The 12,587-nt window shown below is 51.6% G+C and overlaps 1 protein-coding gene across 4 annotated transcripts in view; it reads right to left on the bottom strand.

Moving 5' to 3' along the window:
* Window positions 1-12,587, bottom strand: part of polr3e (polymerase (RNA) III (DNA directed) polypeptide E) — a 98,014-nt gene extending 85,427 nt beyond the window's left edge. For 2 of the 4 annotated variants that reach the window (XM_072481488.1, XM_072481486.1), the window contains exons 1-2: window positions 12,442-12,586; window positions 12,194-12,299 (exon numbers count right to left, since the gene is read on the bottom strand). The gene's annotated coding sequence lies outside the window, so the exon portion shown is untranslated. Of the gene's footprint in view, window positions 1-12,048; window positions 12,300-12,441 lie in introns of all 4 variants that reach the window. The other 2 variants (XM_072481489.1, XM_072481487.1) reach the window with 2 other exon arrangements.

Genomic DNA, 12,587 nt, shown 5'->3' with positions numbered 1-12,587 from the left:
TAATCTTTATAGTCACAAGTAGGCTTACATTAACACTGCAATGAGGTTACTGTGAAAAGTTCCTAGTCACCACATTCTGGCGCCTGTTTGGGTACACAGAGGGAGAATACAGAATGTCCAATTCACCTAACAAGCACGTCTTTCGGGACTTGTGGGAGGAAACTGGGCACCCGGAGGAAACCCACGCAGCACAGACCGTGACCCAAGCCCAGAATCAAACCTCAGACATAGTAGTTCATGTTGGTCTTGTGCCACACTCATGCATCCACTGTAGCTCATCTGCAACCACTCTGACCTCCGTCATCCTACACCAAGGTCAACCCCTCTTTCTGTTACCCTCCATTTTATCACCTGGCAGAGATATCTAGCTTTCAGCTCTGATCAAATGGCTGAAAGGGCAGCACGGTAGCATGGTGGTTAGCACAATTGTTTCACAGCTCCAGGGTCCCAGTTTTGATTCCCGACTTGGGCCACTGTCTGTGCGGAGTCTGCACGTTCTCCCCGTGTGTGCGTGAGTTTCCTCTGGGTGCTCCGGTTTCCTTCCACAGTCCAAAGATGTGCAGGTTAGGTGGATTGGCCATGCTAAATTGCCCTTAGTGTTGGGTGGGGTTACTGGGTTATGGGAATGGGGTGGAGGTGTAGGCTTGGGTAGGGTGCTCTTTCAAAGAGCCGGTGCAGACTCGATGGGCCGAATGGCCTCCTTCTGCACTGTACATTCTTATGATTAAATACTGACATTTTCTTTTCTGGGTGTCATTTTTTAGAATTATTTTTTGCTCTTGAATTTTCAAGCACCTCTTTTGTTTTATGGTCTGTGTTTGGAATTTTAAGCATGCGTCTTAGTATCCACGTTACAAAGCCTCTATTTACTTCCACAGATCTTTATTTATTATCCAAGTTTCTGAAGCGAACAGGCAAGTGGGTAAAATGTGTAGCGTTCCTATCGCTTCTCGGCCTTTTGGCTAAGATGAGCGTGAAGTCAGGTGTAATGCCTGGATCTGGTATGTCTCTCTTGTGGGGATCCTGAATTGGATTCAATTTGAATTGTTTTTGGAGCTGTCAAGGAGCTGGATTAGGGGTTTGCCCCTCTCCACGCTCTGAGCTCTGGCTTTGTAACTCTGATAAAGTAATTAAAAAAATAAAAAATTTTAAAATGATTTTTTTTCCTTGTTACAAGTTTGAGTTATAATTTGTCCTCGGGAGCCAACTTATCTACTTGTTTCAGTGTCACACCATCCACTGCAATCTTCACTCTATTTTCTTCTAAAGTAGCCCTCTGACCACCATTGTTTTTGTCTTTCTGAAATGAAATGAAAATCACTTATTGTCACAAGTAGGCTTCAAATGAAGTTACTGTGAAAAGCCCCTAGTCACCACATTCCGGCACCTGTTCGGGGAGGCTGGTACGGGGATTGAACCACGCTGCTGGCCTGGGTCTGCTTTAAAAGCCAGCGATTTAGCCCAGTGTGCTAAACCAGCCGCTCTATGATGTGTGTACTCAATTGATATTCTAAAACTTCTAGATTTTATGTGATTTACGGTATTCTTCTAGGGCCTCCTCTAATTCTGCAAATGGAGCTGTGTGGTCAGTGTGGCACAAGCTTTGATATTGCCTCTAATTTTTACTCTGGAAGTACATCGCTAATTCTCTGAATATCTGTTGTGTGCAGACTGAATAATTTTGATGCCAGTACACAGCCTTGTTGTACGGCTCTTTTCATTTGAAATATATCTGATTGTCCATCTTCTAGTCTGATGCTCACTATTTGGACCCAATGTAGGCTCTGTATAAATCTCACATCTTTATTGTTAATGCCGGATTTCAGCAACACGTGTTAGTTTTTCCATTTCTTTTTCATAGTCTGTGAAGCATGGCCACATTTATTTCTAAATACTAATTGAAGATTGTTCTCAGGTTAAATATTCCCTCTCTTGTTCCTACTCCAGGTCTAGATCCAGGCTGTGTTTCATAGGAATATAGGAAACAGAAGGGGTAGGCCATCTGTTCCCTCTCGTTGATGCTGCCATTCAATAAGATCATGGCTGATCTTTTATCTCAACGGCATTTTCCCAAACTACCCCTCCTGTGGTTAGCACTGCTGCCTTACACCGCCAGGGACCTGGGTTCAGGTCTGACTTTGGGTGACCGTCTGTGGAGTTTGCACGTTCTCCCCGTGTCTACGTGGGATTCATCCGGTTGTTCCGGTTTCCTCCCACAGTCCAAAGATGTGCAGGTTAGGTGGATTGGCCATTCTAAATTGCCCTTAGTGTCCAAAAAGATTAGGTGGGGTTACTGGGATAGGGTGGAGGCATGCACCTTAAGCTGGGTGCTCTTACGGTACTCCACCAGCCCCGTGGTGGTGGCAGCCCCGAGAGTCTGAGGGCAATGGAGGAAACATATGGGAGCAGAGGGCGCATCAGTCTGGTCTCCAATCTGCAATAATCATCGGTTTGCCCCGGGGAGGCTGGAGCGAGGGTATCGGAGATGGCAAAGAGCAGGGATCGAGAGGATGGGAGATGGATACAGGACAGGGTAGTTTCCAGAATATGGGTGGGAGAAGGGAGGGTTTCGGACATTTATAAAGAACTCATGGGGTCAGAGGAAACGCAGACCGAGGAGCTGAAACACAAATGGGAGGAGTTAGGAGGACAGATAGAGGAAGGTCTCTGGACGGATGCGTTTAGGGTCAACGCGTCGACAACATGTGCCAGGCTCAGCCTGATGCAGTTTAAGGTCGTTCACCGGGCACACATGACAGTGGCCTGGGCGAGCAGGTTCTTTGGGATAGAAGATAGGTGCACAAGGTGTGCGGGAGGACCAGCAAACCATGTTCATATGTTCTGGGCATGCTCGAAGCTTGGGGGATTTTCGGAGTGTCGGAAGACCTGGGAATCCAGGAGGAGAAAGACGGACGTTCTGGCCTTTGCCTCCCTGGTAGCCCGGAGACGGATAGTATTAGCTTGGAGGGACTCAAAGCCCCCGAATTCAGAGGCCTGGCAAAACTGACATGGCTAGCTTTCTCTGTCTAGAGAAAATCAAGTTTGCCCTGAGAGGGTCAATGTCAGGGTTCGTCCGGAGGTGGCAGCCGTCCATCAACTTATTTAGGGAAACCAACAGGTGAGGGAATTTCCATTGCTCCCGACACAGGGGATACAGGACAGGGTGCTTTCAGGGGTGTGGGTCGGAGAGGGCAAGGTGTCAGAGATTTACCGAGAGATGAGGGAAGAGGGGGAGGAGTCGGTGGGCGAACTAAAAGGAAAGTGGGAAGAAGAACTAGGGGAGGAGATAGAGGAGGGTATGTGGGCTGATGCCCTAAGCAGGGTAAATTCCTCTTCCTCATGCGCCAGGCTTAGCCTGATTCAATTTAAGGTGCTACATAGAGCACACATAACGGGAGCAAGATTGAGCAGGTTCTTTGGAGTGGAGGACAAATGTGGGAGGTGTGGCGGGAGCCCGGCAAACCACGCACATATGTTTTGGGCATGCCCGGCACTGGAAGGGTATTGGAAGGGAGTGACGGGAGTGATTTCGCGGGTGGTGAAGGCCCGGGTCAAACCAGGCTGGGGGTTAGCTCTATTTGGAGTTGCGGAAGAGTCGGGAGTGCAGGAGGCGAAAGAGGCCGACGTTGTGGCCTTTGCGTCCCTAGTAGCCCGGCGCAGGATCCTACTCATGTGGAAGGAGGCGAAACCCCCCGGACTGGAGGCCTGGGTAAATGATATGGCGGGGTTCATTAAACTGGAGCAGATAAAGTTTGCCCTGAGAGGATCGGCTCAAGGGTTCACCAGGCGGTGGCAGCCATTTCTCGACTACCTAGGGGAACGTTAGAGGGAAGACAGATGACCAGCAGCAGCAACCCAGGGGGAGGGGGGGGTTGGGGGGAGGGGGGGTTTAGTTTAGGTCAAAGATAAAGGGGTTTTGTTACTTGTGTATTGTTTAAAATTTCTGTATTGTTATTGTTGCGTTTGCTTTGTAAGAGGGGAAAAATTGTTGTTTGGGAAAAAATTTTCAATAAAACATTTATTTAAAAAAAAAAAAAAAAAAAAAAAAAAAAAAACTTATTTAGGGAAAATTAACTGTCAGCGCGGGGGGGTTAGGGACTAGTTTAGCTTAGATTAGTGTGTAAGAAAGGTGGGACCTGTGAGGGGGGATGACGGCCTTTGCACTATGTTTATATTTGTATGTACACTGTTTCTTCTGTTATTGTTATAAAATCATAAATACACTTCCGGTTGCGGCTATGCCTAGGTAGGTCGCACGTTCGGCAGCTCCCGCCGAAAACGGACTTTTGGGCTCTCTAGAGGAGCCCCAACGGCAATTGTTCGACGGCTTCCAGTGTGGAAAGGTGACAGCAAGGTCCCCCCGGCAGTATATGGATTGGACCAGGAGTGGATCGGTGAAAAAAGTGATCTTGGAGCAGCGAAAAGTGAGAGGGAGGAAAAACAAGATGGCGGCGGGTGGAGACCAAGCAGCGTGGGCGCAGTGGTCGCAGGAGCAGCAGGGGTTTCTTAGACGCTGCTTTGAGGAGCTGAAGACTGAAATGCTGGCGCCAATGAAGGCGGCGATTGAGAAGCTAGTGGAGACCCAGAAGGCCCAAGGGGCGGCGATTCGTGAGGTGCGGCAAAAAGCCTCGGAGAACGAGGATGAGATCTTGGGCCTGGCAGTGAAGGTGGAGGCGCACAAGGCGCTGCACAAGAGGTGGGCGGAAAGATTTGAGGACCTGGAGAATAGGTCGAGGAGGAAGAATCTTCGGATTCTGGGTCTCCCCGAGGGAGTGGAGGGGCCCGATGTCGGAGCATATGTGAGCACGATGCTCAATTCGCTGATGGGCGCGGGAGCCTTCCCGAGGCCTCTGGAGCTAGATGGGGCGCACCGGGTCCTGGCAAGGAGACCCAAGTCCAACGAGCCGCCAAGGGCTGTAGTGGTGAGGTTTCACCGCTTTATGGACAGAGAGTGTGTCCTGAGATGGGCCAAGAAAGAGCGGAGCAGTAGGTGGGAGAATACGGAGATCCGAATCTACCAGGACTGGAGTGCAGAGGTGGCTAAGAAAAGAGCCGGTTTTAATCGGGCCAAGGTGGTGCTCCATCGAAAGGGGGTGAAGTTCGGTATGCTGCAGCCAGCGCGACAGTGGGTCACGTTCCAGGATCGGCACCACTACTTCGAAACGCCTGATGAGGCATGGGGTTTCATATGGACTGAAAGGTTGGACTCAGATTGAGGGTTTGTCGTGGGGGGATGTTTGCTGCGTTTGGGGAATGTTCTTTTTGTTTGGGTGCTGGGTGAAGGGACTTGATGGGGAGACTGTGGGAGAGTGTGCGCGTCGGTGCTAGAGGGGCAGACCCCCAAGAGGGAAGAGGGGGAGTGGAGGCCCGGGGAGGGGAATTGGGGTAAGACCGCAAAAGGAGCTGCGCCAGAGGGGGCGAGGCCGGATCAGGAAAGCGCGGGCTTTTTCCAGTGCTAGAGAAGGACTGGGGGGACTGGATGCGAAGAACAGAGGGGTTACAATACTAGTCGGGAAGCGGGTGTCGTTTGAGGCAACGAATATTGTAGTGGATAGTGGAGGTCGATACGTGATGGTGAGCGGTAGGTTGCAGGAGGTGCGGGTGGTACTGGTAAATGTATAGGCTCCGAATTGGGATGATGCTGGATTTATGAAGCTCATGCTGGGTCGGATTCCGGACCTGGAGGTAGGAAGCTTGATAATGGGGGGGGGATTTCAACACGGTGCTGGACCCAGCATTGGATCGCACTAGGTCCAGGACGGGTAAGAGGCCGGCTGCGGCCAAGGTGCTTAGGGGATTTATGGACCAGATGGGAGGGGTGGACCCATGGAGGTTTGTCAGGCCCCAGGCCAGGGAATTTTCATTCTTTTCCCACGTCCATAGAGCCTACTCCCGGATAGATTTTTTTAATTCTGAGCAGGGCGCTAATCCCGAAAGTGGAAGGAACGGAGTACTCGGCCATAGCCATCTCAGACCACGCCCCGCACTGGGTGGAGCTGGAGTTGGGGGAGGAGAGGGACAGCGCCCATTGTGGCACCTGAATGTGGGACTGTTGGCGGATGAGGAGGTGTGTGGGCGGGTGCGGGGGTGTATTGAAAGATATTTGGAGGCCAACGACAACGGGGAGGTGCAAGTGGGGGTAGTCTGGGAAGCGCTGAAGGCGGTGGTTAGGGGAGAGCTAATCTCCATTAGGGCCCACAGGGAGAAGAGAGAGGGGAGGGAGAGGGCGAGGTTGGTGGGGGAGATTTTAAGGGTGGACAGGAGATATGCAGAGGCCCCCGAGGAGGGGCTACTCAGGGAGCGACGGAATCTCCAGACGGAGTTTGACCTGTTGACCACAGGGAAAGCAGAGGCACAGTGGAGGAAAGCGAAGGGGGCGATGTATGAGTATGGGGAGAAGGCGAGTCGAATGCTGGCACACCAGCTTCGTAAGAGGGAGGCAGCGAGGTGGAATTAAGGATAGAGGGGGGGATACAGTGCGGAGTGCGGTGAGAATAAATGAGGTATTTAGGGACTTTTATGGGGATTTGTACAGGTCTGAGCCCCCAGCGGGGGAAGAGGGGATGCGACGATTCTTGGATCAGCTGAGGTTCCCGAGGGTGGAGGAGCAGGAGGTGGCTGGCTTAGGGGCGCCAATAGGGCTGGAGGAGCTGGTTAAAGGATTGGGGAGCATGCAGGCGGGGAAGGCCCCAGGGCCATACGGGTTCCCGGTCGAGTTTTTTAGGAAGTACGCGGATCTGCTAGGCCCGTTGCTAGTGAGGACTTTCAATAAGGCTAGGGAGGGGGGGACCTTGCCCCCGACAATGTCCGGGGCGCTGATCTCTCTGATCCTGAAGTGGGACTGCAGTGTGGGTCGTATAGACCGATCTCGCTCCTTAATGTGGATGCTAAGTTGCTGGAAAAAGTGCTGGCTACGAGAATTGAGGACTGTGTCCCAGGGGTGATTCATGAGGATCAGACGGGGTTCGTAAAGGGCAGGCAGCTAAATACTAACGTGCGGAGGCTCCTCAACGCGATTATGATGCCCTCGGTGGAGGGAGAAGCAGAGGTAGTGGCAGCTATGGACGCGGAGAAGGCTTTCGACCGGGTGGAATTAGAGTATCTTTGGGAAGTGTTGCGGAGGTTTGGGTTCGTGGAGGGGTTTATCGGCTGGGTCAGATTGCTATATAGAGCCCCGGTGGCAAGCGTGGCTACGAATCGGCGGAGGTCCGAGTACTTTCGGCTGTACCGAGGGATGTGGCAGGGGTGCCCCCTGTCCCCCTTGCTGTTTGCACTGGCAATTGAGCCCTTGGCCATGGCACTAAGGGAGTCCAGGAAATGGAGGGGACTGGTCCGTTGGGGAGAGGAACATCGGGTGTCGCTATATGCGGACGACCTGTTGCTGTATGTGGCAGACCCAGTGGAGGGGATGGCGGAGGTCATGCGGATCCTAAGGGAGTTTGGGGACTTCTCGGGGTACAAGTTGAATGTAGGGAAAAGTGAGCTCTTTGTGGTGCATCCAGGGGACCAGAGAAGGGGGATAGACGACCTGCCGCTGAAAAGGGCAGAAAGGAGCTTTCGGTACTTAGGGATCCAGGTGGCTGGGAGTTGGGGGGCCCTGCACAAACTCAATTTGGCGCAGTTGGTGGAGCAGATGGAGGAGGATTTTAAAAGATGGGATGTGCTGCCACTCTCGTTGGCGGGCAGGGTGCAGTCGGTTAAAATGGTGGTCCTCCCGAGGTTTCGCTTTGTGTTCCAGTGCCTTCCCATTATGATTCCCAAGGCCTTTTTCAAACGGGTATGCAGGAGCATCGTGGGTTTTGTGTGGGCAAATAAGATCCCGAGTAAAGAGGGTGTTTCTGGAGCGGGGTAGGGACAGGGGGGGCTGACTCTGCCGAATTTGTGCGGATACTATTGGGCAGCCAATGTGGTGATCATCCGTAAGTGGGTAATGGAGGGAGAGGGGGGCGGCGTGGAAGAGGCTGGAGATGGCGTCCTGTGTGGGCACGAGCCTGAGGGCGCTGGTGACGGCACCGCTGCCGCTCTCGCCACCAAGGTACACCACGAGGCTGGTGGTGGCGGCAACGCTGAAGATCTGGGGGCAGTGGAGGCAACACAGGGGCGAGGTGGGAGCCTCGGTTGGGTCCCCAATTCGGGAGAATCATCGGTTCGTCCCGGGAAGGATGGATGGGGGATTTCGGAGCTGGCATCGGGCAGGGATTAGGAGAATAGGGGACCTGTTCATAGATGGGATGTTTGCGAGCCTAGGGGTGCTGCAGGAGAAGTTTGGGTTACCCCCGGGAAATGCTTTTAGGTATATGCAAGTGAGGGCGTTTGTGAGATGGCAAGTGAGGGAATTCCCTCTGCTCCCGGCACAGGGGACCCAGGACAGGGTGATTTTGGGTGTATGGGTTGGAGAGGGCAGGGTCTCGGCGATCTACCAGGGGCTGAAAGAAGAGGAGGCCGCGGTAGGGGAGTTAAAGGGCAAGTGGGAGGAGGAGCTTGGGGAGGAGATACATGAGGGTCTGTGAGCTGATGCCCGAGTAGGGTTAATTCTTCCTCCTCTTGCGCCAGGCTCAGCCTAATACAATTCAAGGTTGTTCACAGAGCGCATATGACAGGGGCGAGGATGAGTAGGTTCTTTGGAGTGGAGGACAGGTGTGGGAGGTGCTCGGGGAGTCCGGCAAATCACGTCCACATGTTCTGGTCGTGCCCGGCACTGGAGGGGTCTTGCGAGGACTATGTCCAAGGTGGTGAAAGTCCAGGTCAAGCTGAGTTGGGGGTTGGCATTATTTGGGGTAACGGACGAGCCGGGAGTGCAGGAGGCGAAAGAGGCCGGTATCCTGGCCTTTGCGTCCCTGGTAGCCCCGCGGAGGATCTTGTTATTATGAAAGGACGCGAAGCCTCCCAGTGTGGAAGCCTGGATAAATGACATGGCAGAGTTCATTAAGCTGGAGGATAAAGTTTGCCTTACGAACATAAGAACTAGGAACAGGAGTAGGCCATCTGGCCCCTCGAACCTGCTCCGCCATTCAATGAGATCATGGCTGATCTTTGTGGACTCAGCTCCACTCTCCGGCCCGTACACCATATCCCCGAATCCCTTTATTCTTTAGACAGGTATCTATCTTTTTCTTAAAAACGTTTAAAGAAGGAGTCTCAACTGCTTCACTGGGCAAGGAATTCCAGAGATTCACAACCCTTTGGGTGAAGAGGTTCCTCCTAAACTCAGTCCTAAATCTACTTCCCCTTATTTTGAGGCTATGCCCCCTAGTTCTGCTTTCCCCGACCAGTGGAAACAACCTGCCCGCATCTATCCTATCTATTCCCTTCATAATTTTATATGTTTCAATAAGATCCCCCCCGCATCCTTCTAAACTCCAATGAGTACAGTCCCAGTCTACTCAACCTCTCGTCATAATCTAATCCCCTCAACTCTGGGATCAACCTAGTGAATCTCCTCTGCACTCCCTCCAATGCCAATATGTCCTTTCTCAGGTAAGGAGACCAAAACTGAACACAATACTCCAGATGTGGCCTCACCAACACCGTATACAATTGCAGCATAACCTCCCTAGTCTTGAACTCCATCCCTCTAGCAATGAAAGACAAAACTCGATTAGTCTTCTTAATCACCTGTTGCACCTGCACACCAACTTTTTGCGACTTGTGCACTAGCACACCCAGGTCCCTCTGCACAGCAGCATGTTTTAACATCTTACCGTTTAAATAATAATCCATTCTGCTGTTATTCCTCCCAAAATGGATAGCCTCACACTTGGCAACATTGAATTCCATCTGCCAGACCCTAGCCCATTCACCTAACCTATCCAAATCCTTCTGCAGACTTCCGGTATCCTCTGCACTTTTTGCTTTACCACTCATCTTAATGTCGTCTGCAAACTTTGCCACATTGCACTTGGTCCCCAACTCCAAACCATCTATGTAAATTGTGAACAACTGCGGGCCCAACACTGATCTTTGAGGGACCCCACTAGTTACAGGTTGCCAACCAGAGAAACACCCATTTATCCCCACTCTCTGCTTTCTGTTAGTTAACCAATCCTCTACCCATGCTACCACTTTACCCTCAATGCCATGCATCTTTAGTTTATGCAGCAACCTTTTGTGTGGCACCTTGTCAAAAGCTTTTAGGTATATGCAAGTGAGGGCATCCAGATATACCACATCCATTGGCTACCCGTTATCTACTGCACTGGTAAAGTCCTCAAAAAATTCTACCAAATTAGTCAGACACGATCTACCCTTTATGAACCCATGCTGCGTCTGCCCAATGGGACAATTTCCCTCCAGGTGCCCCGCTATTTCCTCCTTAATGATAGATTCCAGCATTTTCCCTACAACCGAAGTTAAGCTTACCGGCCTATAATTACCCGCTTTCTGCCGACATCCTTTTTTAAAACAGTGGTGTCACATTTGCTACTTTCCAATCCTCTGGGACCACCCCAGAGTCTAGTGAATTTTGATAAATTATCACTAGTGCGTTTACAATTTCCCTAGCCATCTCTTTTAACACTCTGGGATGCATCCCATCAGGGCCAGGAGACATGTCTACCTTTAGCCCCATTAGCTTGCCCAATACTGCCTCCTTAGTGATTTCAATCATCTCAAGGTCCTCACCTATCATATCTTTATTTCCATCAGTCACTGGCATGTTATTTGTGTCTTCCACTGTGAAGGCTGACCCAAAAAACCCGTTCAGCTCCTCAGCCGAGGGTCTGTGCAGGGGTTCTTCAGGCGGTGGCAACCGTTCCTAGACTATCTCGCGGAGCGTTAGAAGGCGGTCAGCAGCAGCAGCAACCCGAGGGTGGGGTGGGGGGTTCTGTTGGGGGGGGAATGGGGGTGGGCTTCCCTACGAGTACCTTTAAATGTCATATGGGGGGGCTATTGTACATGGGGAAACCCAAAGTAAATGTTTTGTACAATGTTTAATTGTTGTGTTTGTGTTTCTTTTATCTTCTGTTATTGGGGGGGGGGTCAAAAATTGAAAATTGTTGGAAAACTTGAATAAACATATATATTTTTAAAAAAATCATAAATACCTCAATAAAATGTTTATTAAAAAAAAGTAGGGTGCTCTTTCCAAGGGCCGGTGCAGACTCAATGAGTTGAATGGCCTCCTTCTGCACTGTAAATTCTAAGAAACATATGGGAAGGGCAAGCTTTTATGTTACAAACAAATTGGCAAGAGGCTGCTCTGAGATCTGTGGTATGCTCTTAGAGCTGATAAGCATTACACGGTAAGTACACGGATTGTAGACTGACTGCACTGAATGGCTCACGTGAAAATGGGAAAACAGATGACAATCATGCAATAGGAGCTAACAGAAAAGGAGAGAAGCTATGCACTCGGTATTTAGTTAATAACAAGAGAGTGACATGGTGACACAGTGGTTAGCACTGCTGTCTCGCAGCACCAGGAACCTGGGTTCAATTCCGGCTTGGGTCACTGTCTGTGTGGATTTTGCACTTTCTCCCCGTGTCTGCATGGGTTTCCTCTGGGTGCGCCGCAGTGCCAGAGGATCCGTGCCGAGGGGAGGGCACCGCAGTATCCGCGCCTAAGGAACACCGTAGTGTCGGTGAGCATTACAGTCCGGAGGGACAGTGTGAGGGAGCACCGCGATGACAGAGGATCCACACCGCAGAGTCAAAGGGGCAGCACCAAGGAAGCGCCGCAGGGTCAGTCCTGAAGGAGCGCCGTACTGACGGAGGGTCAGTGGTGTGGGAGCATGGAGTGTCAATTCTGAGGTAGTGCCGGTGGGTCAGTACTGAGGGCGCCTCACAGTGCATGAGGGTCAGTACCACAGGGTGCCATACTGTTGGAGGCATCATCTTCCAAAAGACTGCCCTCCCAGGTGCAGCATTATATGAAGAAGACAAGTTCTCCCTGATGTGTTGGGCAATATTTATTATTCAATCAACGTCATTAAAACTTATGATCTGCTTATGATCACATTGCTGTTTGCAGAATCTTGCTGTGAACGTGTTGGACTCCGGGTTTCCCACATTACAAAAGTGACTGAAGAGCTTTGGGGTTGCTGCCCTCACCTTGTTAAGGTGATGAGTTCGCTGACAGGCAGAGCAGTCCCACCCCTACTCAGCTCCATCTGATGCAATGTGAAGGCAACAAGCTGCTGCAGCTAAAGCCGCTCCCTCCCCACCGACAGGCCGGGGAAGATCCTTGTTGCTTTACCTGATGCCGGTGCCCGGGAGGCACTCCTGGCGTCCAGGCCGCGCTGACCACTTATACCATTGGGATGGAGCGGCCTCATTGGAGGTTGGAGATGCCGGGTCCTGGCCTGTACGGAGAGAGTGAGAAACAGAGGCCGGTCAGTACCCCGCAGCAGGACAGGGAGCCGCCTAACTCCGAGCCGAGGCCTCTGACTACTGCCAGCCGGCATAAGGCCCGGCCAGGCCCACGATTCGAGCCTCGGTACTCACCACGCTCTCCAGCCACCCGCTCCCTCAGGTGGTGCCGGCGAAATGGATGAACCGAGTAGCAACCATGGAACCGACACGTGGGCCCGACTCATAACAGGAATTCTGGCACACAGAGTCATCTGGCGGCCGGAGGACCGCATTACAGC

The sequence above is a fragment of the Scyliorhinus torazame genome, chromosome 17 (assembly GCF_047496885.1).
Source record: "Scyliorhinus torazame isolate Kashiwa2021f chromosome 17, sScyTor2.1, whole genome shotgun sequence".
Classification (NCBI taxonomy): domain Eukaryota; kingdom Metazoa; phylum Chordata; class Chondrichthyes; order Carcharhiniformes; family Scyliorhinidae; genus Scyliorhinus; species Scyliorhinus torazame.
The sequence above is the reverse complement of the archived record's forward strand: the minus strand, read 5'-3'. Positions and strand labels throughout refer to the sequence as shown.